The sequence below is a fragment of the Carya illinoinensis genome, chromosome 2 (assembly GCF_018687715.1).
Source record: "Carya illinoinensis cultivar Pawnee chromosome 2, C.illinoinensisPawnee_v1, whole genome shotgun sequence".
Lineage (NCBI taxonomy): Eukaryota > Viridiplantae > Streptophyta > Magnoliopsida > Fagales > Juglandaceae > Carya > Carya illinoinensis.
The window spans coordinates 16,740,705-16,746,973 of NC_056753.1; the positions used below are offsets into that span (position 1 = coordinate 16,740,705).

At 37.1% G+C, this 6,269-nt stretch overlaps 1 long non-coding RNA gene across 1 annotated transcript; it reads left to right on the forward strand.

Annotated features, from left to right (window-relative positions):
* The first annotated feature begins 991 nt into the window (after positions 1 to 991).
* On the forward strand, positions 992 to 3,976 carry LOC122294482. The gene is made up of 2 exons (XR_006237654.1): positions 992 to 1,179; positions 3,474 to 3,976. It is a non-coding gene; the product is annotated as an uncharacterized LOC122294482 (long non-coding RNA).
* The last annotated feature ends 2,293 nt before the right edge of the window (positions 3,977 to 6,269 follow it).

The window sequence follows — 6,269 nt, forward strand, 5'->3', positions numbered from 1 at the left end:
GATTCGGTCCGATTTTTGACCGGTTCGGTTTGGAATCGGTTTTTTTATTTTAAAAACTGGTCAAATCTTATCCGAAATCGGTTTTATGTTTTCATACACTAGACCAACTGGACCAGACCGGTTCACATATTATATATATTTTATTAATTTTTAATATTATATATAATATATTTCATATTATATATAATATATATAATTATGTATGAAATAATATATTATAATTTATAACATAATATTTTAATCTTAAACATGAATATTTATTTGATCATATGTTTTAAATATAAAACATATATATTAAATACATTTTATTACCTAATAAATTCTCAATATATTTCTTTTGATAAATATATTAGTAATACTTACATATTTAATTTATTAAAACCGGAAAACCAAACCAGAACTAGTAAAACAAGACGTAACGGTTTAGGGGGGTAACCAGTGCTTAATTGGTTTTAAAAAATACAAAACCGATACATACCTGTTCTGTAATACCCGAGTCTTACTACGTAAGTTTTTACGTCATTTTATTTTATTTTTTAAGTTAAATATTTTTAAGATAAATACTTTTATTATTTTATTATGTTATTATTTTATTTTAAGATGAATGTGTTTTTATTTTATGTGGGTTATTAAAATAAATTGATTTTAAGACCTTGTAATATTTTTCTCTTAAGCCCTCTAACTTTCATTATTTAAGAAATGGCTCATTTATTCCCTACTATTAGATTGATAAATGAAAAGTATTTTGAGGTGGATAGATCTTCACTATCCATTTGCTTCCTTGTGATGGAAGAATAAAACAAAGATAAAAAAGCCATTAAGTCTACGCCTAAAGCATTTAAAGAAGGGAAAAAGACAAAAAGCAAATTCCCTAAGTCAATCCGTTGGACATCCTAGCTTGTGAAATAATATTTGGTTAAAAGTAGCTTTATGCCTTTTATTCTTCTTGAACCATCAGTCATCCCTCCTAGCTTATGCTATAAGCTTTTGACCAAAAGGCAAGTTAGCTTTTTTCATCTTGAACCCGTAGGCTTCTAAGGCAAGAAAAGAAGAAAAATTTTCTCAAGCACTCAAGTTCCTCACCGTGCGACACTACTACCCTTCTCTCCTATTTCCATTATTTTTCCAATCTTAAGCCAAGCACCCATTATTTCTTCTTCTCAAGTGAAAAATAACAAGGTAAGAGTACCCTTAACCTTTCTCCTTTGTGTATTTTGAACCTAGCCTTGGTTTAATCAAGTGGGTTTTCTTTTGTTGTTGATGTTTCAGTTTTGAATTTCTAGCCAAGGGATTCGCGTGGTCTCTAGTTTTTCAAGCTAAACCCACCTTTTCTCTTCTACATTTTGTGTTTTGGGAAGGGATTCACCAAAGATATAAACCCTAACTTGAACTCCATTTGATTAGGATGTTGTTTTGAGGCTAACCGAATCACGTAACAAGCTTATGTTCCAGATTTTGTTCCTTATCTTTTCTTGTTGTGATTCCTCATATATATGCCCTGTTTTGGCTTAGCTGTATATATATGGGAGCTATTTTTATGTTGTGCATTATTATATTCAAAATGAAGGGGGTTTTTAGCAAACAAATTTGTTTTAAATCTTGGATGACTCTTGGAATGCTTTGGGTCTGTTGGAAACGTCGTATATAAAATATTGTTTTGTTTTGGGGTCTTCCAAGTAATGAGGTTTCTTCAAAAAGGAAACTTAGAGCAGTGTTAATTGGTATATATCATGTTTTTAAAGGTGTTAAACAATTAAACTATAAACTTGATGTTTAGAGATTTTTAAGTTTACTTAATAAGTTATTCTTGCTATTTTCTATATTATGCTTAATTAAATAGTGCATGTTAACTAGGTTATTTATTACACTTATGTCACTAGATTTATAAAATGGATTGGTATTAAGAAGAGGTGACCAAAGGTGCAAAGGTACTATGTAATGCTTTCCAAGAACTCTTAAACCTATGCTATACCATGTCTTGTTTCTGAAATAGCCCATTTATGTTACTCCTCTTTTGGTTAAATTCTACATAACCCAAGAGTCCAAAATATTGAAAAAACTAGCCTTTTATAGTGAGGGACCACAAGTTGATTTCAAGGGGGCATGTTTCCTAAGCTTGTTATGTTACTTGAGATGCCTAAATCTATTTTAAAACCCATTGTTGAGCATTTCCAAATTTGAGTTTTTAATTCCTATGATCCCAAAATGAGCTCGAGTCAAATAAACTTTGTTAAGACTATGAGACTCAACTACCTCTCCATATAAACTTTCTAAATGGCCTTTCATGGACAGCTAGCATGCTTTAGTATTAATTATGTTATTCTTGTAAAGGTTGGACGAGAGGTTAATTATTGGGTTAGTGCTAAGTGTAGAAGGGTGTTAGGTTAATGTCATGGCTTTCTCGTTTAAAGGGAGGCCTAAAGGATATTGTATGAGTATTAACACGCTTATATTATTTATTGGAATAGAACCTATATTGACGTTGGAAGTATTGAAAAGCATAGAGGTAAGTAGTTATGACCATGCTTTTTACACAAAGTTCTCTTATAAAAGAATATCTCTATCTTTTCAAAAGTTCTTCTAAAGAAAGAGTAAATATATATATATTATGTACAAGCCTTTCTTAGTAGCCATTGTTAAGCACTCTATCGATTATAATTTTTTGTATGTATATAAAGTAATGTATGCATGTAGATTCTAAGTCATGAGATTTTCATACATGCTCTCTCAAATAACTAATGTCTTACTTATACGTAGCATGACATGAAATGCTCTTTTCAAAATATAAACGCATCTGCACTGGACTAAGAAAGATAACGAAAACTTTTTATTTCAAAGAAATGAAAGAAATGAAAAGAAGGTTAAGGTATAAAAATACGTAACGGCATGAAAGATGATGTTTAATCTCATTCTTTTAAACGGCGTTTTTTTTTTTTTAATAAATGAACTGGTAAATGAAAAGGACTAAATGAAAGAAAGAAAGAACTGAAAGGAAATGAATGTTTTAATGTATGAAACTACATAATGGTCATGACTGATAAATGATTGATGGTACCAAAAGACTGAACAGATTGCAATGTTGGATAAGTAGCACTGGCACTGCATCTAGTGCTACCCCTTGATGGAAGGATTTCTAACCAGCGGCCACCAGCAGAATCAGGTCCAAAAGACTGCCAACCCCAACACACCGGGCATAATAGTGTGTACCGGCTAAATGAAAGTGAACATGAAAGTAATGTTATGCATAAAAGTATTTTTTAAATGTTATGCATGAAAGTATTATTTAAATGTTTATGTATGATAGTATGATTTATTTTTTAAACTGCTTATGCATGAAGGCATCGTCAAAATCAGCAAAGGTTTATGTATGCATGATTTCAAAAGAAAAAGATTAGATGATTAGTAAGTTAACAACATGGTATACTGCTTATTGAATATTAGACTCACTTTGTGTTTATGTTTTAAATGACCAGGTAATGACAAAGAGGCTAGGGAGCAGGGCATTACTGCAAGAGGGAGAGGCAGACACTTAGTGTCTCCCCTGTTGGTTCAACCTTACATGGATGATGGGTTATGTCTATCGATGTTGTTTTTATGTTGGGATGAGTCCCTTGTCTACTTCATGTATTTCCTCTACACTTATTTCCTTACATCGCCATGAGTGTACACGCCGACACCATATGTGCAACATCGGACCATCGTTGGGGGTATTGAACCACGCCGTTCGAGGCTTAGATCACCTTAGTGGGCCGGGAATGACTATTTCTCTCCTTTCAGCATGTTGTACAATTTTTAGAATATCAACAGTGGCGTTTTCTGTGAAATCTGATCACTTTCTAAATTGGAGGTGGGAGAATGATGCTTTTCTGATACACTAAATAATCATCGAGTGGGTGGAGAGAAGTCTCCTAGATAAGTGTTCTTGAACTTGCGACTTTTATTTTTATAAATATTATATATATATATATTGAAGCAAGTGTCTACGTCTGGAATTTCAATTGCGCGAGCACAAAATAGTTGGATGGTCACGAGCACAACTTAAAATGCATAGTAGCCCTACACCGCCAAGTATATAGTGCACAGGCACCAACCGTAAGCTAAATGTTGTGCACTTAAATGCACAGTACCCCATGGCACTGTGCACCTAAGTGTATAGTGTGCATGTCCCACCCATGCATGGCATGTATAGTGCCATGCACGGGAGCACCTGGGTGCACTCCATGCAACTAATGGTACCACGGCCCACATTGGCATGGCCGTTGGCCACCACAGGGACTGTCGCTACCGTCTAGGTCATTTGGGGTGGTCGCCGACAACCCCCCTCCTCACGGTGTGGTTCCGCATGGACCACATCCAGACAGGCGCCCAATGGTGCCTTAGCCCCTCCATTGGCCATCGCTCACACACTCCACAGCCTTGACCCACCGCTCGGTCTTCAACTCGGACACCTCTAGTAAGGCACACACCTTCGCAGGAACCACCAGCTTGGAAGTCATCTACCCGAAGGCCCATGGCTCAGGAACCTACTTAGGGGTTGTCAACACGAGACTCACGGAATGGGACTCGTGGCTCTAGACTCCACCACTTGGGAAGGGTCCACAGCTCGAGAAAAACTGCTTAGGATGTCTAGAACTCCCCTTCCCTGAACCCTTGGCTCGAACCTATACACGTTCTCAGCTCGATAAAGTCACCACTCGGGAGAGAGTCAATATTGCACGGCATAGGAACATGGCTGCAATGAAAAGTCACTACTCGAGAGTCACCATTTCAGCTCAGAATTCCTCTATTCGGCAAACTCAACTCGAGATAGGCCCTATGTTGCCAGTGAATCTTTCCTCGGCTTAGGAGTTCTTTGTACAAGAGTCACTTGCTTGAGCCCACCTTCGCTCGGGAGTCACCAGCATAGGTGTCATTAGCTCGAAAACCATGCCTCTGATGACTCAGGAACACTGCTTAGGTCAGCTCAGGGTTTCACAGCAACGAAAGGCCCTCTCTCCCTTTGAGAGTCATCTACATGAAAAGAATCCATCAACCAGCAAGGCCTTTGCTGCTCAGGACTTCAACACTTGAGAACACGGCTCGTGACACGAGACTATGCAGGCAGCTTGGGAATACTCCACAACTTGGGATTCTGCATGGGACTTGGGGAAACTCCATGACACGGAAACCATGCATGGGCTCGAGAAGTCTCCTCCACTCAGGAACACTGCTCAGGTCAGCTCAGGGCTTCACAGTTCAGAAAGGCCTCCTTCATTTGGGGGTAGTCTACACAAGAGGAACCCACTACGACGACCTAGATCTATTATGTACACTTGAGACCCACTTGTCATGACCACATGCTACGTCCAATGCTCAGGAAAAGTTCACCTGCACAGGAAAAACTCACCTGCTCGAGATGAACTCACCACCTACTCGGAAATCACCTGATTCAGGAATGCCACAAATTTGCCCTGCTTGTTAATGCCCTACTTGAGAACGCCTCACCAGACTCGAGTTACCTCCAAGGCACGTTGCATGGCCAATGCAACATGCCGCACTTTCCTTGGTTGGCTGCACGCACCAAAGATGCCACCCGCTTGGAACCCATTTGCTTGAATGATTGAGCTATAATATTGTGATTATTTTGTACTTAAATTCGAGTCAATCACACTTTTCTTACTAGTAATTGAATGAGTTTGGCCTCAATAAATAAATTCTAACTCAATTGATAACAAACTAATTTTACGATCTTAATCTCTAATTTATTACACGAAATTGAGGAAGTTAATTGTTGTTCACATATGCAGGTGAGCCGTGCATAAATTTCCACACGGAAGACATGTTTGACGGACTCATTTGACTAAAAATGCATTTCACTCACACCGTTGCAAATTCAAAATTTTCAAGCCTGTGGGGTCCACGTTCAGCATCACAATTTTGAATTTGCAACAGTGAGTGAAATGCATTTTTCAGTCGAATAAGTCCGTCAAACGTGTCTTCCATGTGGAAATTTCTGCATGGCTCACCTGCACATGTGCACAACAATTAACTTTCTCAATTTCGTGTAATAAATTAGAGATTAATATCATAAAATTAGGTTGTTATCAATTGAGTTGGAATTTATTTATTGAGGCCAAACTCATTTAATTACTAGTAAGAAAAGTGTGATTGACACGAATTTTAGTGCAAAATAATCACAATATTATAGCTCAATCACACCCCCAAACTAGCATTTTGCTAGTCTCTTAGCAAAATAGTGAAATAGAATTGAACAAAATATTGTAATCAGA